We start from the raw sequence: 26,169 nt of genomic DNA, 5'->3' as shown, positions 1-26,169 counted from the left end.
CTTTCTTGAGTTCGCATAAATTAAACAAAGTGATTTAAAAATAAAATAAAATTTAAGAAGTTAATGAGAATTTTATAAAAGATATACAAGGTCTCTGGAGATTATTAAATAAGAATACAAAGGAATATAATATTTTTCTCACCTCTTCATGACATTTTCAAAAAACGTGACCATATATTAGGGCATAAACACCTCACAAATAAAATAAAAGAATGGAAATATTAAATGCATCCTTTTCAAATCGTATCAGAATAAATGAAGGAGCTTTGAAGGACAGATACTAATTGCAAAGTTCACAGTATACTCAGCACATGAGGTTAAGGAACAAATAATAGAAAAAATTAAAATTTTTTTTAACATAATAAGAATGATAAAACAAGATCTCAAAATTTATGAGATATAGCCAAAACAGAACTTATTGGAAAACGTATCTCTATAAATGCTTGCACCAATAAAAGAGAAATAAATAAGCAGAACAGTGAACTGAACATGCAGTTAAAAAGAAAAGTAGAAAGAGAAAAAAAATCCCCAAATAAGCACCATATTAGAAAGCCTGAAAAACAAAGAAGATACTAACAAAATTAAAGTTTAAAATTGGACTGATAAATAAAAACATGAACTGGTTTTATGGAAAGAGCAAAAAGAGTATTCAATTAACCACCAAATTCTTAATATTATTTCTTTATATTAATATTCTTTCCTTTTTTAATTTTGAATTCCACATTCTTTCCCTCCTTATGACTACTTCCCCCACCTCAAAGACAAGCAAAATTAAATCAGTCATACATGTAAAATCATTCAAAACACATTTCCACTTTAGAAAGAGAGAAAGACAGACAAAGAAAGATAGAGTTCATACTTCACTTTGTAATACTTTCAGATCATTATATGTATGCACCATATTTCACAGTTGATCATATTTGTTTTCTTTTTCCCCATAATTTTTCATTTTTATTTAAAATTTTGAGTGCCAACCTCTACCCTTTCTGTCCTCCCTACTCTCACCCATCACTCAGATATCAAGCAATCAGAGATGGCTTATATTTTGATGCCAAAAAAATCCATATTAGTCATTTTGCACAAGACGACCCAAAAGAAGAAAAATGAAAAAGAAAGTGATAAATAGCATCTCCCACCTAGTACTCAATCAATATCAGTTATTTTCTTCTGGAGACACACAGTATGCTTCATCATTAATCCTTTGGGATTGTCTTAACTCATTACATTTCTGAGAATAGCCAAGTAATTCACATTTATTTATCAAATAATATTATGTACAATGTTCTTGTGGTACTGTTAACTTCACATATGTTCATGTAAATCTTTCCAGGAACTGCTGAAGTCATCCTGCTTTTCATTTCTTATAGCGTGATAATATCCTGTTATAATCGTATACCACAACATGTTTAGCAATGTCACAATTGATGGACATCCCTTTGATTTCCAATTCCTAGTTTCCACCAAAAAAGAGCTGCTATAAATATTGTTTGAAAAATATAAATAGGTTCTTTTTCCTTTTACTGGGTGTCTTTGGGATATAGACATAGCAGTGGTATTGCTGGATAACAGGGTATGGACATTTGTTATGACTATGCCTTTGGGGATAATTCCTAATTGCTCTCCCAAATGGTTGGATCAGTTTTCAAGTCCACCAACAATTCATTAGTGTTCCAGTTTTCACACTTACCCTCCAACATTCAATATTTTCCTTTTTTGTCATATTAACTGATCTGATAGGTGTGAGATGGTACCTTAGAGTTGTTTTAACTTGCATTTCCCTGCTCAATAATGATTTAGATCATTTCTTCATATGATTACAGAAAGCTTTGATTTCTTTGTCTGAAAACTGTTAATCATCATTACAACATTACTGTTCCTGTGCACAATGATCTTCCAGTTCTTCTCATTTCACTTCTGTCAATTCATATAGGTATAGCCATGTGTTTTTTTTGAACCTTCTCCCCATTTCTTATAACACAAAAGTACTCCATCCCAATCATACCAGATAATTTATGCAGCCATTTTCCAAATGATGAGCATTCTTTCAAATTCCAATTCTTTATCTTCCAAAAGAAGTGTTGTAATTATTTTACTTGTAAGGCCTTTTAACTTTACTTTGATTTATTTGGGATACAGAACTAATAATGATATTTCTGGGTATACACAGCCTTATTGCTGTTTGGACACAGTTCCAAAGAGTTGTCCAGAATGGTGGGACAAGTAGACAGCTCCACAATTATTTTATTAACTTATGTATTTCCCTTCATTCCCACCAACATTTTTTCTGAATTTCTGATATGTAAAAGACAGTTTTTCATAGTTGTTTTTAATTTATATTTTTTAATCAAAAGTGCCTTAGAACATTTTTCATATAATATAGAAAACCTTGATTTTTATCTGAAAACGCTCTGTTAATAGCCTTAGATCATTTGTCTGTCTATAAGGCAACAGCTCTTACTTTTATACATTTTGACTCAGTTCTGTCTACATTTGAGAAATGAAACCTTTATCAGATAAATTTGCTATAAAATATCTTGATATCAACTCATTGTCTATCGTATGTTTTTAGCAAATTGCAGTTTCCTTGATTATCTCTTTTAATTAGGTAGGTTTTGCTCTTGCTTTGCTGAGATAATGACTCCCAACAGTCTTTTTTTTACTTTAGCTCAAATTTAATATATTTCATCTAAACCTTTATTTTAACTCAGTGTTTTGCTTTGTTTTCTGCTTCAAGTGGTCTTTTCAGAACCACATATTATTCAATTCTTGTTTCCTATTCATTCTGCTATCTACTTCCATTTTATGGGTGAGCTCATCCCATTCAAATTCACGGTTATGATGACTGCCTGTGTACTTCTTTCATTCTCTTTTGTTCTATTTATCCTGCTCCCTTTTTACTTTGTCCCTCCTCAAAATTCTGTTTTGCTTCTTACCCCTGCCTCCCTTAAGCCACACTTCTTTTTATCTTCCCTTCTCCCACTTCTATTATCCCCTTCACCTCCTTTTTTCCTATTGGGTAAAATAGATTTCTTTACACAATGGACTCTCTGTATGTGTACATATACATACATATATTACATACTCATGTAAATATGAAAAACATGGAAAATAGATTGAGGATAGAATATTTGAGAATTATTGGACTTCCTGAAAGCCACTATCAAAGAAAAAAATAGCTTACATATTACATTTAAAGAAATTCCAAAGAAAACTGCTGAATTAGCTTAGATCCAGAGGGTAAAATAGAAATCAAAAGAATTCACCAAACATCTGTTGAAAGAGATTCCAAAAGGAAAACTATTAGGGATATTACAGAAATTCTATAGTTCCCAGGACAAGTAGGAAAAAAAATTTTCCTATATCCAGAGATAGTTCAAATATCATGCAACACAAAAGAAAATCACAAAAGATTTAGCAACTTTAATTTTAAGACGGCTTAGAATATGATATTCTAGCACAGGAGCTAGGTTTACCACCAAGAATAACTTACCAACAGAACTGAACATAGTCCTTCAGGGGAAAAATAGAAATTTAATAACATAGCTGATTTTCATGATTTTTGCATGGAAAGGTCAGAGCTGAAAAGAAAATTTAACATCCAAAAACAAGACTCAAGAGAAGCAGAAGAAGGGAAAAGAATGAAAAACCGTGACTCCATGAGATTAAACTGTGTACAATCCTAAAAGAGAAGTGATAATGTAATTCCCAAAAAACTTACCATTACTAGGACAGTTAGAAGGAGTGTACATTCATGGAGAGAATGAATATAAGTATATTTTGTTGGGATGATCTCAAAAAAAATGAAGATGTGAAAAAATGTGATGCATTCAGACAAGAGAGAAAAGAGGGAAAACATGGGGAAAGTTTTACCACATAAAAGAGGTGTGCAAGGAAGAACTTTTACTTTAAAGGGGGATATTGGGGGAAGGGCAATGTTTGAACCTCACTATCATTGAAATTGATTAACAGAGGGAAGAATGTATACATACACGTAAAAATACATATACATATACATACACATACACATGGATAAACATACATATATATAAATATTCAGTTTGATGCAAAAACCTATATTATCCAGCAGGAGGGGAAGGGAATAATAGAAAGGACAATGGTTAATCTTGAAAAAATGGTGGATTAACGGTGGTAGTCATCAGAAACACAACAGAGTTTTGAGGAGAGACAGGAAAAAAATGAAGAAGAATAAACTGAAGAAAACCAAACTGAGGGGAATACTATTAGTAATCATAAATTTGAATGTGAATGGCAGGAAGTCATCAATAAAACAGAAGCATATGTTATAGTGGATTAAAAAACCAGCTGACAATACCTTGCTAACAAGAGACAAACCTGAAACAGAAAGACACCCAGAGAGTTAAAATAAAGGACTGAAACAGAGTAAATTATGATTCCGCTGCAGTAAAAAAAAAAAAAAAGTCACAGGTAACAATCATAATCTCATACAAAACAAAAGCAAAACTAGACCTAATTAAAAGAAGCAATTAAGGAAATTACATTTTGCTAAAACAATATCAACAGAAAATTCAACAATATAAAAAAATTAAGTATTTCTTTGTAGACGCTTTTCTCAAATATGTAGGGAATGGAGTAAAATTTATTAAAATAAGAGCCAAATAGAAAAATAGTCAAAGGATATGAAAAGGTAGTTTTCAGAATAAATAAAATATATCAGCAGTCTTATTCTAAAATACTATTGGTTACAAAAATGCAAATTAAGAAAATTTTGAGGTACCACCTCACACTTATCAGATTGACTAACATGACAAAAAAGACAAATGACAAATACCAGAGGGCATGTGGAAAAATGGGTAACATAATGCATTGTTTATTTATTATTATTTTATTTGTTTCTACAATCACTTCCAAATAACTTAGATTTTCTCACCTCCCTCCCACTCCTTTCCCCCTACCTTGCCCCTCTCTCCCTGAGATGACATAAACTTTATATAGGATCTACACATACATTCCTATTAAATATATTTTCTCCTTAGTCATGTTGCATAGAAGAATTAAAATGAATGTGAGAAATCAAAAAACAAACCGAAACGTAATATAAAAGAAAATAATCTGCTACCTTCTGCAATTGAATTCCATAGTTCTTTCTCTGGATGTTGAAGGCATTCTGCCTTAAGAAGCCACTGGGAATTTTTTAAGTCCTTGCATTGCAATGAAGTACCAAGTCTACCAGAAAAAATCCTCACACACTGATTGTTGCTGTGTAGAAAGTTCTCCTGGTTCTGCTCCTTTCGCTCAGCATCAGTTCATATAAGTCTTTCCAAGCCTCTTTGAAGTGTTCCTGATCATCATTTCCTATAGCACAATAGTATTCCATTACCTTAATATACCACAATTTATTCAGCCGTTCCCTAATTGATGGGCATCCCCTTGATTTCCACTTTTTGGCCACCACAAAGAGAGCTCCTACAAATATTTTTTTATAGAAGGAACCTTTTCTCATTTTTATGATCTCTTGGGGATACAGTCCTAGAAGTGGTATTGCTGGGTCAGAGGGCATTTTTGAAGCTCTTTGGGCATACTTTCAAATTGCTCTCCAGAATGGTTGGATCAGTTCACAGCTCCACCAACAATAAGTTAGTGTTCCAACTCTCCCACATCTTCTCCAACATTTATCATCATCCTGTTTTGTTATGTTAGCCAATCTGATAGGTGTGACGTGGTATCACAGAGTTGTTGTGATTTGCATGTCTCTAATCAATAGTGATTTAGACCATTTTTTCATATGACTATAGACAGCTTTAATTTCTTCCTCTGAAAACTGCCTGTTCATATCCTTTGACCATAAGTTAGGGAATTACTTGTATTCTTGTACATTTGACTCAGTTTTCTAAATATTTTAGAAATGAGGCCTTTATCACAGACACTAGTGGCAAAAATTCTTTCCCAGTTTTCTACTTTCCTCCTAATCATGATTGTGTTGAATTTGTTTGTGCAAAAACTTTTCAATTTAATATAATCAAAATGATCCATTTTGCACTTCATAATGTTTGTTATCCCTTGTTTACTCAAAAATTCTTCCCTTCTCCATAAAATCCAATAAATACACTATCCTTTGCTCTACTAATTTGTTTATAGTATCAATCTTTATACCTAGATCATGTGCCAATTTGGACTTTATTCTTGTGTATGATGTCAGGCATTGGTCTACGTTTAGTTTCTGTGGCACTGTTATCCAGTTTCCTCAGCAATTTTTGTCAAACAGTGAGTTCTTATCCCAGAAGCTGGGGTTCTTGGGCTTGTTAAACAGTAGATTCCTATATTCATTGGCTACAGTGTCTTGAGTACCTAACCTATTCAACTTGTCTACCCTTCTGTATCTTAGCCAGTCCCAAGTGGTTTTGATACTTGCTGCTGTATAATACAATTTGAGATCTGGTAGAACTAGGCTACCTTCCCTAGCATTCCTTTTCATTAGTTTCCTTGATATTCTGGCCCTTTTGTTCTTCCCGATGAATTTTAATATTATTTTTTCTAGCTCTACAAAATAATTTTCTGATAGTTTAATTGATATGGGACTGAGTAAATTAATTTAGGTGGAATTGTCGTTTTTATGATATTAGCTCTGCCCCCTCACAAGCAACTGATGTTTTTACACTTACTTAGATATGACTTCATTTGTGCAAAAATTGTCTTGTAATTCTGTTTATATAGTCCCTGGGTTTGTTTTGTCAGGTAGACTCTGAAATATTTTATAGTGTCTACCGTAGCTTTAAATGGGATTTCTCTCTTTCTTGTTGTTAGGCTTTGTTAGTAATATACAGAAATGCAGAATATTTGTGTGGGTTTATTTTGTAACCTGCAACTTTGTCAAAGTTGTTTATTATTTCAAGTAGTTTTTTACGTGATTCTCAGGAATTCTATAAGTATATCATCATATCATCTGCAAAGAGTGATAACTTAGTTTCTTCTTTGCCTATGCTAATTTCTTCAATTTCTTTTTCTTCTCTTATTGCTACAGCTAAAATTTCTACTACTATTTTCAATAATAGTGGGATAATGTACATCCTTGTTTCACCCTTGCTCTTATTGGCAATGCGTCTAACTTGTCCCCATTACATATAGTGCTTGCTGAAGGTTTTAGGTAGATACTGCTTATTATTTTATGGACAGTTCCATTTATTCCTGTGCTGTCCAGTGTTTTCAATAGGAATAGGTATTGTATTATGTCAAAAGCTTTTTCTGCATCTATTGAGATAATTAGGTAGTTTCTGTTAGTTTTGTTGTTGATATAATCAATAATGTAAATAGTTTTCCTAATATTGACTCAGACCTGCATTGCTGGTATAAATCCTATGTAAGGATAATATATTATTCTCATGATAAGTTGCTGCATTTTTTTTTTTTTTGCTAAAGTCTTATTTAAAATTTTTGCATCTATATTCATTAGAGAAATTGGTCTATATTTTTCCCTATTTTGATTCTTCCTGGTTTAGGTATGAAAATCATATTTGAATCATAAAAAGAATTTGGAAGGACTCCTTCCCCAATTTTCCCAAATAGTCTAGAGAGTATTGGAATTAACTGTTCTTTAAATGCTTGATGGAATTCACGTGTGAATCCATCTGGCCCTGGAGATTTTATCCTAGGGAGTTCATTGATGGCTTGTTCAATTTCTTTTTCTGAGATGTGGTAATTTAAGTATTCAAGGGGCAGCTAGGTGGTGCAATGGATAGAGCACCAGTGCAGGAGTCAGGAAGACCTGAGTTCAAATCTTACCTCAGACACTTGATACTCACTAGCTGTGTGACCTTGGGCAAGTCACTTAACCCCAACTGCCTCATCCTGGGTCGTATCCAATCATCCTGATGAGTATCTGATCACTGGATTCACATACCTCTGGAGGAGAAGTGAGGCTGGTAACCTGCACAGCCCTCCCTCATTCAAAATAAAGTCAAGTACAAGTCATGTCATCATTTTTCTGATGGCATGGTCTTCTTTGGCAACGAAGGACAAACCCACATATTTAAGCATTCAGTTTCCTCTTGTATTAATCTGTGCAACCTATATCTTTTAAGATAATCATTGATCACATTGAGATTGTCAAATTTATAGGCACATAGTTGGGCAAAGTAATTTATTTTTATTTTTTTAATTTCTTCCTCATTGAAGGTGAGTTCACCCTTTTCATTTTTGATATTGGTAATTTTGTTTTCTACTCTCTGTTTTTTAATCAAATTGACCGAAGGTTTATCAGTTTTTTTCTTTTTTTCGTAATACCAAATCTTAGTTTTATTTATTAGTTCAAAAGGTGTCTTAATTTCAATATTATTAATCTCTCTTTTGGTTTTCCGGTATTTATATTTGGTATTTACTTGGGAATTTTCAATTTGTTCTTTTTTCAGTTTTTTCAGCTGCATGCCCAATTCATTGATCTCCTCTTTCTCTATTTTGTTCATGTAGGCATTCAAAGATATAAAACTTCCCGTAAGAACTGCTTTGGCAGCATCCCATAATCTTTGGTAGGTTGTCTCATTATTGTCATTCTCTTGAATGAAGCTGTTAAATTGTTTCTATAATTTCTTCTTTAGCCCACTCATTCTTTAGGATTAGGTTGTTTAGTTTTCAACTAGTTTGTGTTTCATATTTCCAGGACCTTTGATTACATATAAATTTTCTTGCATTATGATTTGAGAAGGATGCATTGACTATCCCTGCCTTTCTACAATGGATGGTGAGGTTTTAAACCATAGTAAATGGTCAATTTTTTTTATATGTGCCATGTACCACTAAGGAAAAGATATATTCCTTTCTACCCCTATTCAATTTTCTCCAGAGATCTATCATATCTACCTTATCAGGAGTTTTAGTAACTTCCTTAATTTCCTTCTTGTTTATTATGAAGTCAGATTTATCAAGTTCAGAAAGTGGGAGGTTGACGTACCCCACTAGCATAGTTTTGTTGTCTATTTCTTCCTGTAACTCCCTTAACTTCTCCTCTAAGAATATGGATGCTGCACCACTTGGAGCGCATAAGTTTAGTAATGAAATTACTAAATGAAATTGCTTCATTGTCTATGGTGCCTTTTAGCAGGATTAGATCTGCTTTTGCTTTGTCTGAGATTAGGATTGCTACCCCTGCTCTTTCTACATCAGCTGAAGCAGAAAATATTCTGCTCCAAAATTTTATCTTTACCCTGTGTTTACACCTATATCTCAAATGTGTTTCTTATAAACAACATATTGTTGGATTATGGTTTTTAATCCATTCTACTCTCTGTCTCTGTTTTATGGGAGAGTTATTTCCATTCACATTCACAGTTATGATTATTATCTCTTTCTTTCCCTGCATCCCCTTTCCCTTTGTTTATTCTTTTAGTTCTTTCTTCTCCCTTCCCCTCCACAACAGAGTTTTAATTTTTGACCACCACCTCCCTCAATCTTCCTTCCCTTCTTTCAGTCCTCCTCCCTTTTAATCCCCTTTTCCCTTACTAATTCTTTCTTCTCTTCTAGACTCCCCTTCCTTTTATTTTCCCTTTCCTCTCCTACTGCATATAGAGCTAATTGTATTTCTGTACTTAACTGAGCTTGATGTACTTTCCTAGAATCCAATCAGATGAGATTACCTCTGAAAAAATGCTCATCTCCCTTTCTTCTTTCTCTCTACTGTAATATATTTTTGTGTCTTTTCCTGTGATGGAATCTATTTTTTTTTCTGCCTCCTCTTTTTCATATCTCTCATTACAATCTTTTTGCACCATTAAAGCACATTTGCTGTCATCACATCATTTAATTTATATCCACTTCCACTATCTATCCCTTTTACATTTCATAACAGTATACAATTCTTGTGATTAACAAATATCATCTTCCCTTCTAGGGATGTAAACAGTTTGCCCATATTGTGTAACAAGTTTCTTCCCCCTGTTTACCTTTTTATGCCTCTCTTGAGGCCTGTGTTTGAGGACCAAACTTCCTATTGAGTTCTGGCTTTTTCATCAGGAAGATCTGGAGATCCATTATTTCACTGAATGTCCACCTTCTCGCATGAAATATTATGCTCAACTTTGTCGGGTAATTAATCCTTGGTTGTCGTCCCTGCTCCTTTGCCTTATGGAATATTGTATTCCAATTCCTTTGATCTTTTAATGTAGAAGCTGCAAAATCCTATGTGATCCTGACTGTGGCTCCTCGATATTTGAATTGTTTCTTTCTTACTGCCTGCAGTATTTTCTCCTTTACTTGATAGTTGTGGAATTTGGCAAGGATATTCCTTGGCGTTTTAAGTTTGCTTACTCATGATAATAACCCTTTTTCCTCATTTTTAAGGTAGATCTCTGCATCTGTGAAACAGGGAACTCTGTTCCACAGTTCTTGTGCCTAAAACTTGACGCATTGTATTTTGTGGCCTCTTTCAGCTAAAATCTAAAATTCTACATCTTACCTGGTGCTGAGCTGGCTGTGTTAGAAAGCAGAGGCCAGGTGAAGTCTTTTTGTGTTTCCCTGCAGTTAATATGGCACTAGTTCATTAAGTGCAGAAGAGAGGTTGTCTAGCTACAGGAGTTCTCCTCTGCTGAGCTAGAACATAGTCAAGTTCAGCTGTCTGCTTTAGTATCTTCCCGATTTCCCTGGGGTGCTGAGACCCACCTGGGATCCTAGTGTTGGCAGTTGCTGGCTTCACCCCGCTAGGCTCAGGATCTTCTCCCTGTTTGTTGAGTTGGGACTGTCTGGGACAGCTGTGATCCTGCAGTGGTCGCCTTTGGCCACAGCAAGAGGATCCCTCCTTAGCACTTTTCTAGCCTCATGGGCTAAGAGTCTGTTTATCCCTTCTGTTGCTACTGCTTGTTCCAGGCTTTTTCCCAGGAAGATATTCTCTGGGCTTATCAAGGTCAGCAAGGGGAGGTAGATGGCAATTACTGATCACTCCACCCTCTTGGCTTCTGGAACTGGTACATAATACATTGTTGACAGATTTGTGAACTGGTCTAGTCATCCTAGAGAACAATATTGAAGCTACTTCCAAAGGATGATAAAACTATACATACTCTTTCACTCCACAATAAAAGTATGAGACTTGTACTACAAAGATATCAAAGAAAAGAGGAAAAGGAATACACATACATACATACATACATACATACATACATACATATATACCTTTATAGCATCTTTTTGTTGTGGCAAAGAAGTGGAAATTGAAGGGGTACTCATCATTTGGAATGTTTTAACTTGCCACATATGAATGTAATGGTATAAAATTATACTGTTAGAAATGATGAAATATAGGGCTTCAGAAAACTTTCGAAAGATTTTGCATAAGCTGATGCAAAGTTGTGGGAGAAGAACTGTGAGAATGTTGTACACAGTAACAGCAATACTGCAATTGTGATCAACTGTAAAAGACTTGGATACTGATAAATACAATAATCAAAGATAATTCCCAAGTATCCCTACTGAAAAAATAACTTTAACCTACAGAGAGAGAGAAAGAGAACTGAGGAGTTCTGATTGGTGTTTGAATCATGAATTTTATTTTTCTTCTTGCTTTTTTTCCAACATAGGTAGTCTGGAAATACATTTTGCATTTATTCTCATGTATAATTGATATCATATTGCTCACCTTCTCAACGTATGTGTGAAGAGCTTGAGGAAGAAAGAGAATTTTCAAAATTCTAGTAGATAAATGTTAAACTTTTCCAAAAACTGAAAAAAAAAATTATGTGTGCAATAAATACAGAAAAAGTATACAATGACCTGTATGAACTGAAGTAGGTATAGCAATGAAAGCAATAAAAAAAAAGTAATTACAACAGTAAAAATGGGGGAAAAAAATCAATGAATTTCCTCCCCAAATCAAAAGTTAATATAACTAAATAATAAAGATGAAGGAGCATTCAGAATGAATAGATAATAGAATACCCCCACACATACACAGACACCTACAACTTCACAGAGGTGGGACCTCTGCAAGTTACCTATTGCACAGATTTTGGATTTCTTTTCAATTTATCATTCAATTCAGCTGCCTCAATTTTTCTTCTCTTAAAAATATTATTTGTCAGCAAAGCCAGGATGGTAAAGTAAAAGCAAAGCCGTGCTAGAGTTCTCCTGCAAACAGAGCCAAATACCTGTCAAAAATAACTGGAGAAATTCCCAAGTTGCAAAACCCCAAAATGACAGAGTGAAGCAAATCTCCAGGCTGAGACAGCCTGAAAATTTGACGAAAAGTGGTTATCATACTGTACCGAGAACAGAGCACAGTACAGTGTGGGTAAATCTGGCACAGACAGGACCTGAGCAGTATCTAGACTTCAAGTCCAAAAAATGCTGAAGACAAAAGTGGGAGGTAAGTGGAAAACATCCCTCCTGACCTGTGGAAGAGAATATAGCTGTCTGGCCTCAGCCCCAGGGCAGCAGAGGATTAGAGGAGCCCATGGCAGCAGCCACAGCAGCATCAAGGGCAGTGACATCAGTTGATTCAGGAAGTCCACAGATCGTGGGGGGATAGAGTAACTGACAGTATGCTTCCCATCGCCACTGGAAGAAAAGAAATACTTTGATGAAAAGCTCAAAAGTCATGTAAATGGGTGGGGAAATGAGTAAAATCCAGAAGAATCAGACTATAGAATCTTACATTGGTGAGAAAAAGACCAAAATATACAAACAGAAGAAGACAACAAAGTCAAAACTGCTACATGCAGAGGCTACAATGAAAATATGAATTGGTCTTAGACCATGAAAGATCTCAAAAAGGATTTTGAAAATCGAGTAAGAGAAGTAGAGGAAAAACTGGGAAGAGAAATGAGAGTGATGCAAGAAAATCATGAAAACTGAGTCAACTGCTTGCTCAAGGGGACCCAAAAATGCTTAAGAAACTAACACCTTAAAAATAGACTAACCCAAATAGCAAAAGAGATCTAAAAAATTAATGAGGAGAAGAATGCCTTAAAAAAACAGAACTGGCCAGATGGAAATGGAGGTCGAAAATCTCACTGAAGAAAGTAATTCATTAAAGATTACAATGGAGTATATAGAAGCTAACGACTTTATTAAAAATCAAGAAATTAGAGGGGCGGAGCCAAGATGGCGGAGTGAGAGCAACGACTCACCTAAGCTCCTGGACAAACTTCTTTGGATACCTCTGAAAGGAGAAGCTGACCAAATTTTGGAGGTGCAGAATCCAGTGGCAGACAGACTGTGACGGATTTGGAGCCTAGGTTAGACTGGAAGGTCCACGGGAAGAATCTGTTCTGCAGGGGTGAGCCCCCAGCGCACAGCACATCGTGGTCAGCACAGCAGAGCAGAAGGGACCTGAGAAGCCTGAGAGCGGTGGGTGGAACCAGTGGAGCAGGAGATAAGCCAAACCGAGCCAGTGAGAGCCACTGAGCACCAGATATCAGCGCAGCAGCTCCTGACACCTTCAGCCTGAAGACTAAACTTCGGTAAGTCACCTACTTGAACTTCTGGGAGCCAGGATGGCAGAGTGATCAGTAAATGTTCTCTCCTCCCCCCTGATGACCGTGAAAGAACCATAAAATATTTCCCCAGAAAAATCCTGGATCAGCGGGAACAGCAGAAGGGGCAAATAATCTCATAACACCAGAGGCTAGGAAAATAGCTAAGGGGGATTCCTCTTACTGTGGCGGAGGTGAACCGAAAGGACAGAGGACCCAGGGCAGTAAAAACTCGCACTAAGACCCAGGCAAGCCTCAGTGCTGGGAGAGGAGCCCCAGGAGGGTTGGGAGCACAAATTAGCATCTAGGCGTGCCTCAGCCCTCCAGGGGAAAAGGGAAGACAATAGGGAAGCTGGAATCACCATCCCCTGAGCTTGCCTTTGTCTCAGTGTAGCAGAGGAGATATCCTGTGACCAGACCACTCCTTCCACACACTTAACAAGCTAACCCCAGGGTTGATCCGGGAAACAAAAAACAAAAACCTGCTTTTAGCTTTTTCACACATTAGCTCAACACAAAGTTCTGTAGCTTCTGACTAAAAGAACCAGAAGCTACAACATTCAGTCAACATCATGAATAGGAAAAGGCAGACGAAAGGTGAAAAAACCATAGAGTCTTTCTATGGGGATAAGGACCAAAACACAAACACCAAAGAGGTCAGAGCTGAGATTGTACTTCCATCTGAAACTTCAGAAGGGACTATGAACTTCTGACAAGAACAAGCAGCTTTCCTGGAACAGCTGAAGAAGGAAATAGAAGAAAAACTGTTCGATGACTTTAAAATCATAAAAAAAGAATTCACTAATGAGAACACCACTTTGAAAAGGAAAACTGAGCAAATGGAAAAGGAAGATCAAAAATTAACTGGAGAAAATAATTCCCTAAAAGGAAGAGTTAATGAAATGGAAAAGGAAACGGAAAACCTAATTTGGAAAATTGGTCAAATGGAAAAGGAAACACAAAACCTAACTGGGAAAATTGGTCGAATGGAAAAGGAGATGCAAAAGTTAACTGAAGAAAACAATATGATAAAGATTAGACTTAGGCAAGTAGAAACTAATGACTCAATGAGGCAGCAAGAATCAGTCAAACAAAATCTAAAGAATGAAAAGATAGAAGAAAATGTAAAATATTTAATTGGAAAAACAACTGACCTGGAAAATAGATCCAGGAGAGAAAATTTAACAATTATTGGCCTACCAGAAACCCATGATGAAGAAAAGAGCCTGGACAATATCTTCTAGGAAATTATCAAGGAAAACTCCCCAGAAGTGCTAGATTCAGAGGGCAAAATAGTCATCGAAAGAATCCACCGTTTCCCCTCTCCAGAGGGATCCCAAACTCAAAACCCCAAGAAATATCGTTGCCAAATTCTAGAGCTATCAAGTGAAGGAGAAAATACTACAGGCAACCAGAAAGAAACAATTCAAATATCAAGGACATACAGTCAGGATCACACAGGACCTTGCAGCTTCTACATTAAAAGATTGAAAGAACTGGAACCCAAAATTCCATAAGGCAAAGGAGTTGGGACTTCAACCAAGGATCAACTACCCAGCAAAGTTCAGCATAACATTTCAGGCAAGGAGAAAGTCATCCAACGAAATAAGGGATTTCCAGAGCTTCCTGACCAAAACGCCAGAACTCAATAGACAATTCGATCTACAAATTCAGGTCTCAAGAGAATCATTAAAAGGTAAACGGGGGGGGAAACAAAAACAAAAACTTGCTACTCAATTAGGGAAAACTGTTTACCTCCCTATAAGGGAAGATGATAACTGTTAATCTTGAGAATTGTGCAGCTATTATGATAAAAGGGATATACGTAGAGGGAACAGGTATAAAGTAAATGATGTCATGTCAAAAATATGATTTAAGTATGAGAAGGGATTGTAATAGGAGGTGTGAAAAGGATAAAGCAGAAAATGGCAAATTACATCACAGGAAGAAGTACAAAATTATAGTAGAGTGAAGGAGGGAAGGGAGATGAGCATTGTTTCAGAGGTACTCTCATCTGATTTGTTTAAAGGAGGGATCAATAAACTTAAATAGATAATCCTAACTAGCTCCATAGGTAGTAGGAGGGGAAGAGGGAAGAAAAGGGAGGGAGGCTAAAAGGGAGGGAAGAAGCAACAAGAGTAAAGGGAAGTAAAAGGGAGGGGGGCTATAAGAAGGAGGAGAAGGCTGCAGGAGGAGGGGGTGTAAGTGAATACTATTGAGGAGGGGAAGGGAGACGGGAGAGCTAAAAGCACGAATGGTGGGAAAGAGGATGGAGGGAAATACACAGATTGTAATCATAACTGTGAATGTGAATGGAATGAATTCTCCCATAAAATGGAGATGCATAGCACAATGGATTAAAAGCCATAATGCAACAACATGCTGCTTAGAAGAAACACATTTGAAACGGGGGGATGCACATAGGATAAAGGTCAAAGGATGGAGCAGAATATATTGTGCTTCAGCTCATGTAAGAAAGGCAGGAGTAGCAATCCTAATCTCAGACAAAGCAAAAGCAGAAATAGATCTAATCAAAAGGGATGAGGATGTAAACTATATCCTGCTAAAAGGCACCATAGAAAATGAAGCAATGTCATTACTAAACATGTATGCTCCAAGTGGTATAGCATCCAGATTCTTAGAGGAGAGGTTGGGGGAGTTGAAGGAAGAAATTGAGAGCAAAACTATAATAGTGGGGACCTCAACCTCCCCCTCTCTGAACTCGATAAATCCAACCTCAAAATAAACAAGAAAGAGGTTAAGGAGGTAAATAAAACTCTGGATAAGGTAGATATGATAGATCTTTGGAGAAAAATGAATGGGAATAGAAAGGAATATACCTTTGATTCAGCAGTACATGGAACATTTACAAAAATTGACCATGTACTAGGACATAAAAATCTCACAATCCAGTGCAGAAAGGTAGAGATAATCAATGCATCCTTCTCAGATCATAATGCAATAAAAATTACATGTAATAAAAGGCCATGGAAAGAGAAACCAAAAATCAATTGGAAATTAAATAATCTAATCCTAAAGAAGGATTGGGTTAAAGAAGAAATCACAGAAGCAATCAACAATTTCATTCAAGAGAATGACAATAATGAGACAACATACCAAATCTTATGGAATACTGCAAAAGCCGTTCTTAGGGGAAGTTTTATATCTTTGAATGCCTACATAAACAAAATAGAAAAAGAGGAGATCAATGACTTGGGCTTGCAGTTGAAAAAGCTAGAAAAAGAACAAACTGAAAATTCCCAAGTAAATACCAAATTAGAAATACTGAAAACCAAAGGAGACATTAACAAAATAGAAATTAAGAAAACTATTGAATTAATAAATAAAACCAAGAGTTGTTTTTATGAAAAATCTAATAAAATTGATAAACCTTTGGTCAATTTGATTAAAAAAAAGAAAGAAGAAAATCAAATTACTAATATTAAAAATGACAGAGGTGAACTCACCTCCAATGAGGAGGAAATTAAAACAATAAATAGAAACTGCTTTGCCCAACTTTATGCCCACAAAATCGATAATCTAAACGAGATGGATGAATATTTTAAAAAATACAAATTGCCCAGATTAACAGAAGAGGAAGTTGAATACTTAAACAACCCCATCTCAGAAAAAGAAATTGAACAAGCCATCAATGAACTCCCTAGGAAAAAAATCTCCAGGACCAGATGGATTCACAAGTGAATTTTATCAAACATTTAAAGAACAGTTAATTCCAATACTACATACACTATTTTTGAAAATCGGGGAAGAAGAAGTCCTCCCAAATTCTTTCTATGATACAAATATGGTTTTGATACCGAAACCAGGAAGAGACAAAACAGAGAAAGAAAATTATAGACCAATTTCCCTAATGAATATAGATGCAAAAATTTTAAATAAGATTTTAGCAAAACGAATACAGCATCTTATCATGAGATTAATACATTATGATCAGGTAGGATTCATACAAGGAATGCAGGGCTGGTTCAATATTAGGAAAACTATTAGCATTATTGATCACATCAACAACAAAGCTAACAATAACCACATGACTGCCTCAATAGATGCAGAAAAAGCTTTTGACAAAATACAACATCCATTCCTATTAAAAACTCTGGAGAACACAGGAATAAAGGGAACTTTCCATGAAATAATAAGCAGTATCTATCTAAAACCTTCAGCAAGCATTATATGCAATGGGGATAAGCTAGATGCATTCCCAATAAGATCAGGGGTGAAACAAGGTTGTCCATTATCACCTCTATTATTCAATATGGTGCTAGAAATATTAGCTGTAGCAATTAGACAAGATAAAGATATTGAAGGAATAAGAACAGCCAAAGAAGAAACTAAGTTATCACTCTTTGCAGATGATATGATGATTTACTTAGAGAATCCCAGAGATTCAAGTAAAAAACTACTTGAAATAATAAACAACTTTGGCAAAGTTGCAGGTTACAAAATAAACCCACACAAATCTTCTGCATTCCTATATATAAGCAACGAAGTCCAACAGCAAGAGATAGAAAGAGAAATCCCATATAAAGCTAGGGTAGACACTATAAAATACTTGAGAGCTTACTTCCCAAAACAAACCCAGGGATTATGTGAACACAATTACAAGACACTTTTTGCACAAATAAAGTCGGATTTAAGTAAGTGGAAAAACATCAGTTGCTCATGGGTATGCCGTGTTAATATAATAAAAATGACAATTCTACCTAAATTAATTTACTTACTTAGTGCCATACCAATTAAACTATCAGATAATTACTTTCTAGAGCTGGATAAAATAATATCAAAATTCATTTGGAAGAACAAAAGGTCCAGAATATCAAAAGGACTAATGAAAAGAAATGCTTGGGAAGATGGCCTAGTGCTACCAGACCTCAAATTGTACTATAAAGCAGCAATTATCAAAACCACTTGGTATTGGCTAACAAACAGAGAGGTAGACAAGTGGAATATACTTGACACTCAAGGCACAGTAGGCAAGGAATATAGCAACCTCCTGTTTGATAAAGCCAAGGACCTCAGCTTCTGGGATAAGAACCCACTGTTTGACAAAAATTGCTGGGAAAATTGGATAACAGTGTGGCAGAAATTAGGTATAGACCCATACCTGACACCGTACACAAGAATAAAGTCCTAATGGGTACATGATTTAGGTATAAAGATTAATACCATGAATAAACTGGAGAAGCAAGGAATAGTGCATTTATCAGATTTATGGGGAAGGGAAGAATTTTTTACTAAAGAAGAGATAGAAAACATTATGAAATGCAAAATGGATAATTTTGATTACATTAAGCTGAGAAGTTTTTGCACAACCAAACCCAATGCAACCAAAATTCGGAGAGATGTAGTAAATTGGGAAAGATTTTTTACGGCTAAGCTCGGGGATAAAGGCCTCATTTCTAGAATATATAGAGAACTGACTCAAATGTATAATTATACAAGTCATTCCCCAATTGATAAACGGTCAAAGGATATGAACAGGCAATTTTCAGAAGAAAAAATTAAAGATATCTATAACCATATGAAAAAAATTCTCTAAATCACTTTTCATTAGAGAGATGCAAATCAAAACAACTCTGAGGTACCACATCACACCTATAAGATTGGCAAACATAATGGAACAGGAAAATGATAAATGCTGGAGAGAATGTGGGAGAGTTGGAACACTAATTCATTGTTGGTGGAGCTGTGAGCTCATCCAACCATTCTGGAGAGCGGTTTGGAACTATGCCCAAAGGGCTACAAAAATGTGCATACCCTTTGACCCAGCAATATCACTACTAGGACTATATCCCCAAGAAATCATAAAAATGGGAAAGGGTCCCACATGTACAAAAATATTTATATCAGCACTCTTTGTAGTTGCCAAAAACTGGAAATCAAGGGGATGCCCATCAATTGGGGAATGGCTGAATAAATTATGGTATATGAATGTAATGGAGTACTATTGTGCCGTAAGAAATGATGAGCAAGAGGACTTCAGAGAGGCCTGGAAGGACTTATATGATCTGATGCTGAGTGAAAGGAGCAGAACCAGGAGAACTTTGTGCACAGCAACAACCACAGTGTGCGAGAGTTTTTTCTGGTAGACTTGGAATTTTGTAATAATGCAAGAACTTATTTTTAAAAAAATCCCAGTGGTGGATTTCTAAGGCAAAATGCCTTCCACACTCAGAGAAAGAAATATGGATGTCATTTGCAGAATGTAGCAGATCATGTTTGTGTGTATGAGTGTTTTTGTGTATCATGTTTTGATTTGTTATATGATTTCTTCCATTTATTTTAGTTCTACTACATAACATGACTATAGTGAAAATGTACTCAGTAGGAAAGTATATGTAGAACCTATACAGAACTGTATGCAGTCGTGGGGAGGGAGGGGGGTAGTGGGTGGTAGGTGTGGGGGGGATAAAATCTCAATTGTATGGCAGTGATTGTAAACTATTAAAAATAATAAAAAAAAGATAAGAAAAATCAAGAAATTATAAAGTAAAATCAAAGGAATGAAAAAAAACAGCAAACAATGTGAAATATCTCATTGGAAAAAAGCAAGTGATCTGGAAAATAGATCCAGGCGTGACAATTTAAAAATTATTGAATTACCTGAAAAATATGATAAAAATCCTAGATATCATCTTTCAAGAAATTATCAAGAAAAACTCTGCCCCGATATTCTAGAACCAGAGGGCAAAATCAATATTGAAAGAATCCACCAAGCATCTCCTGAAAGAGATCTTAAAGGAAAACTCTTAGGAATATGGTAGCCAAATTCGAGAGCTCCCAGGTCAAGAAGAAAATATTGCAAGCAGCCATGAAGAGACAATTTGTGTATTGTGAAAGCACAATCAGGATAACACAAGATCTAGCAGCTTCTGCACTAAGGGATTTCAGGCTTGGAATATGATATTTCAGAGGTCAAATGAGCTGGGATTAAAATCAAGAATCACCTAACTAGGAAAGCTGAATATTTTAGGAAATATTTCAGGAAAAATATGGCCATTCAATGAAACAGAAGAATTTCAAGCATTCTTGATGAAAAGAGCAGAGCTGAATAGAAAATTTGACTTTCAAACACAAGAATTTAGAGAAGGATGAAAAGGTAAATAAGAAAAAGAAATCATAAGGGATTTGTTAAAGTTGAACTGCATACAGTCCTTCATGGAAAGATCATATTTGTAACTCTTGAGACTTTTCTTAGTATTAGGGTATTTGAAGGGATTGTATACATATAGTCAGAGAACACAAGGTGAGTCAACATGAAGAGATTATATCTAAAAATAAAATTAAGAGAAGGAGAGAGGAGTATATTGGGAGAAGGAAGGGAAAATAGAAAGGGAGTAAATTATCTTTCACATAAAAGAGGCAAGGAAAAACTTTTTCAATGTAGAGGAAGAGGGAGAAGGTGAGAGGGAAAGAGTTAACTTTACTCTCATCAGATTTTGCTTAAGGAAGGAATAACATTCACACTGAATTCGGTATGAAAATCTATCTTACACTACAGGAATGTAGGGTTGAAGGGAATAAGCGTGGTATGGGGGGAGGATAGAAGGTAGGGCAAATGAGAGGAGGGGCTAATTATAAGTAAACACTTTTGAGGAGGGACAAGGTCAAAAGAGAGAAAAGAATAAATGGGTTCAGTATAGGTTGGAGGGAAATACAGTTAGTCTTTCACAACATGACTGTTACGGAAATGTTTTGCATGGTTACACTTGTATAACCTATATCAAATTGCTTGCCTTCTGAGTAGCGACTGGTGGGAACGAAGGGAGAGAATTTGGAATTCAAAGTTTTAAAAACGAATGTTTAAAATCCTTTTTAAACGCAACTGGGGAATTAGGCAGACAGGCAATGGGGTATAGAAATCTATCTTGCCCTATATGAAAATAGAGGGAATGGGGGTAAGGGAAGGGAGAGTTGTGATAGAAGGGAGGGCAGATTGGGGGAAGGAGTAATCAGAATGCATGCTGTCTTGGGGTAGGCAGAGGAGAGAGATAGGGAGAAAATTTGCAACTCAAAATCTTGTGGAACTGAATGTTGAAAAGTAAAAATTAATTAATTTGAAAATAAATGAGCAAAACAATAATAGTTGTCCCATTTTCTGGGAGAGATTGGGGGAAAGATATATGACATACTATAATGGTGTAAGAAAAAGGAAACATCAATTCAACTCAAAGAAGTTGGGTGCTCTGAAGTTATTTAAAATCCATATATCCAAAAGGAAACTAATCTTCCTGTACCTCTGTCCAACCCAACCTTGCTTTTCCTTCCTTATCATTGTTTAGCGGACCACTATACTCACCACCTAGGTTCCCAACTTTCTTATCATTCTTGATGCCTCACTCTCATTACCCAATATCTAGTCCGTTACCAAATTCTGTTGATTTAACCATCACAATATCTCCCGTGTTTGTCATCTTATCTTCTCTGATGTTGGTACCACCATAATTCAGGGGTTTATTACTTCAAGTGTGAGCTATTGCAATAGTGTGATGGTTGCTTTATCTATCACAAATCTCTCTCCACAACAGTTCTTCCTCCACTCAACTGACAAAGTGATTTTTTGAAATCTTATGTATGACCTTGTCATTCTCTACTAAATAAATTCTAGTGAATATAATCTCCAGCATCAAGCATAAAATCATTACTTTTTTATTCAAATTCTGCACACCCTGCCCTCTACTTTTCCAAAAATATTCTGAGTCCAGTGAAGTTGGCATCCTAGCTGTTCCTCAGACAAACACTTGTCTCTCAACTTCAGATATTCTGGTGTGTCGCCAAGGCAATATTCACAGCACTGGTGGTGACTATGACTATGCCAGTGTAGCACCACATCACAAAGTATAACAAACTCTCTACACAGAAGGCAGAAGAAAAAACATTTATTTAGACGCCAGACAGATAAACCTCAGAACCAGAAAGTTACATTTGTCATGATCGTCACAAAGTCAATAACTATGATCACCGCAGGGGGCAAAGCCATTCCCAAGACTCCCCTTTACGGTTGGGACCTCTTCACAAGCAAACAAATACTTGCAGGCGTAAGTTGTGCCGGCCTGCCTACCTGCATCCCATCTCCTCTGTCTTGACCTTGTTCAACTCACTTCTTACCTGTTCTGCTCCAGCCTTCCTGTTCTGCTTGTTCATCAAGCTCCTCCCACCACATGTGATTTAGGCTTCCAGGTGATTCAAGTAGATCATATGGACTTATGAATGAATGAGAAACACTTTCCTGTTGCATTTGGGGCCAAAAGGTTTTATATTCGTTACATAGGTCGACTGCGGGGGGCATCTGGTATTACTAGATCTTTAACAAGGATCACAGAAAATAACGATATAAAACAATATCTTAGGCAACTGATGTCAATAGACCTCCACAACAATATAATGGGGATCACACAAAATGAGCACATAAAACAATATTTTAGGGTGGGACTTGAGCACAAGAGCCCCATAATTCCCCCCTCAACAAATGTGACCAAAATCTTGGGTTAAGTGGTGAAGGTCTCTTCTTCCATAACTAACTCCTTCTAAGATTGGATGTAAAGCTGTCCCTGACCCAACAGATCCCATTTGAGAGACCAGCTCTTTAGCTGGCATCTGGAATATGATCAGCTTCAGGTCCAGAGTTGACACATCACTGTCATGGATGTGGAGGGGTGACATTTGGCCTAAGCGATCAGGCATCTGCAGGTGGAGGGAACTAACCCTGTAGGAAACAAAGCTAGCAAACAAGTTTAACAGACAAATAGCCAAAAAGAAAAAAAGAAACATTATCTAGAATCAGGGTAGATAGAGGATCATCTGTGGTTCTGGAGTCCATGAACCCACTATCACAGCCTCATTCATGATAAAATATGTGAATTAAGGGTAAAATTTTGTGATCGTCCTCTCCTGAATAAAGAATAGTTACGATATTATCTTTCCCATGTGGTATAATTTCTGCATCCTCTGGAACATCGTCTGCCTTCTGTTTTACCCCTATTTTAGCTTCCAATTTTATTCTATCAGTAAAACCCAATCCTTCATTTCCCCTGCTAGTTATTTCAGAAGGAGGGTCAGTTTTCACAAGTGGACTTGTTTCACAAGGGAAAATAATCACTTGAACTATTCTACCATTTTTACAAAACTGTGTGCGTTCATCACCTAAATTTTGGAATGTCACAATAATTTCTCCTTTAAGATTAGAATCTAGCACCCCAGCCAATACATGTATTCCTCAAGCTGCTAATTCTGATTTAGGCAATATCTATCCAATACAATTCTTAGGAATTCTCATCCATATGCCAGTAGAGATTGTTCTTATTTTTTTGTAGCCAACAAAAAGTCATCTAAACAATGTAAATCATATCCTGCTGAACCAGATGCCCTTGGATATGGTACTGGAGAATCTGGCCTCACAGTCCAATACTCAACATTTGGGATCGTATGTGTTTGTTGTTTCCTAATTTGAAGGTTTTGGATCATCATTGTGGTTAGAGGTGTACTTCCTCCCAACTGTCTATTATTCAAATCACATAAAGCAATGAACAATTATCTTTCCAATGCTGATAAGAATTATTAGAACTTAACTTCCTTAACTGTTCTTTCAATAATCCAGTCATTCTTTCAATTTACCCAGATGATTGTGAATAATATGTAATATGATATATCCATTCTATGCTGTTTAATACACAATACCTCTTCATTTTCTTACCTTTGAAATGTAACCCTTTGTCCTTTTGAATCTGTATTGGGGTTCCATAATATAGACTTATGATAGCTAAAGTTTTACAGGTCTTTTTCTGGGTCACATTCTTATAGGGACAAGCCACTAGTGTACCTGAAACTAGTATACACCAGTGCATATAAATTTTCATCCTTTATCTTGGGATAGAGGTATAATATAATCAATTTGACAAATTTGGGCTGGTTCTTTTCCCCTTGGTATCTCTCCTCTTACTATCCAAGGAATATTTCATTCCTTTTCCAACTGAGATATATAACATCCTTTGGCTACTTGTTTTAACAATGAATGAGAGATACCAATACCTCGGTCTTGTGCCCACTGGTGTGTAGCGTGAGCCTCTAAATGACTAGTCATTTGATAGATTTTGCTAGTACAAGATCATCAACTGGTGTCAGAGTAGGAACAATATATTGAAGAACAAACTTTGCTAGTCAATCAAAGTATGCATTATACTCACATTCTGGCATGGTGAGGGCCATGTGAGCATCTATATGAAAAACTGACAAATTAGTAACCAAAGACATACCCCGTATGTCTTCCTATAATTCTTTGCCCCAGAATTATTTGCCCTGAGTTTCCCAATTTTGATTTTTCCACAGGGGCATCCATGTAGCTAACCCATTAGCTACTGCCCATGAATCAGTAAGTATATGACACTGTCTTTCTTGTTCTGTTTTGATCATTTGATGTTCTGCTATAAGTTTAGAACATTGAATATTTCCATCTATCCCAGAACTTTCCAAATCCCACCTAGTTCATGGGTTATAGGCTGCCACTTTCCAATGTCTTTTGTGGCCTGAATATTTTGCTGTCCCATCAGTAAACCATGAATGTCCCTTTTATTCTTCAGTTAATCCATCATATCCTTCATTCCATTTTAGAAAGTAATGTAACAACTACTGCTTTGGTTCAGAGGGTGTATCATTTCCCTCAGTATCTATGTTTGGTATAAATTCATGCAAATCAGACACTCCACTTTTCCTGGTTTAGCTCTATTTTGAATATACTATGTCCATTTAATTGTGATAGTTTACCATCTATGCCCAATTCTATGAGAAGGTAGGGTACTCATTACCCAGGTCACAATTGGAATTCTAGGCCTTAGTATTACCTCATGACCTAAAGTCAGCTGTTCAGTCTCTACCAAAGCCCAATATGCAGCTAACTGCTTTTCAAAAGGGGTATATTGAGCTCCAGAAGAAGGGAGTTTCCTAGACCAAAATCCTAAGGGTACATTTTGTTGTTTTTGCCATAAACTTCAGTTTGCATATTCATCCTGTACAGTCACTTGTAATTCTACTGGGACACTTTGCACAGGCCATAAATCTCGGGCCACTTGAATAGCAGCCTTAGCTTCATCAAAAGCGTTACTCTGCTGAAGTCCCCAAACAAATTCATATTTTTCCTAGCAATTTTATATAAGGGTTTCAAAATTTTTCCAAATGTGGTATGTGATGTCGCCAATATTCAAATAATCCTAGAAACGTTTGGGTCTCTTTTCTATTGGTGGGGATAGAAAAATTTTTTGTCGGGTTTGTGGGAGAATCTGTCACAGTTCCTGATTCCATTGTATATCCCAAAACTTTGTAGTTTGAGTTGGCCCTTGTATCTTTACAGAGTTAATCTCCCACCCTTTGCTTTTCATATGCTCAATTAAAAGTGTCAAACTGTTCTTCACTTCTTCTACAATTGCTCCTTGTAACATAATATCACCTACGTAGTGGGTAAGCTGTCCACCAGGTAGGTCTAATTTACCCAAATGTTCAGCCACAATCCTATGACAAATCGTGGAGCTATGCAAATATCCTTGTGGCAAGAGTGTAAAAATATATTGTTGGCCCTGCCAAGTGAAAGCAAATTGGTCTCATTGCTTAGAATCTAGAGGGATAGTAAAGAAAGCATTGGCTAAATCAGTAACTGTGTATCAAGTCCCATCATATTTCTAGATCTTTTCTATTAAGAAAATGGAATATTTGAGGACTGAATGATTCC

At 36.0% G+C, this 26,169-nt stretch overlaps 1 protein-coding gene across 1 annotated transcript in view; it reads right to left on the bottom strand.

The window, feature by feature from the left end:
- LOC140502137 (vomeronasal type-2 receptor 26-like) overlaps positions 1-26,169 on the bottom strand; it is a 70,042-nt gene that overhangs the window by 27,655 nt on the left and 16,218 nt on the right.

This window comes from Notamacropus eugenii, chromosome 4 (assembly GCF_028372415.1).
Source record: "Notamacropus eugenii isolate mMacEug1 chromosome 4, mMacEug1.pri_v2, whole genome shotgun sequence".
Taxonomy (NCBI): Eukaryota; Metazoa; Chordata; class Mammalia; order Diprotodontia; family Macropodidae; genus Notamacropus; species Notamacropus eugenii.
Note: the sequence above shows the minus strand (reverse complement) of the source record. Positions and strands in the feature narration are given on the sequence as shown.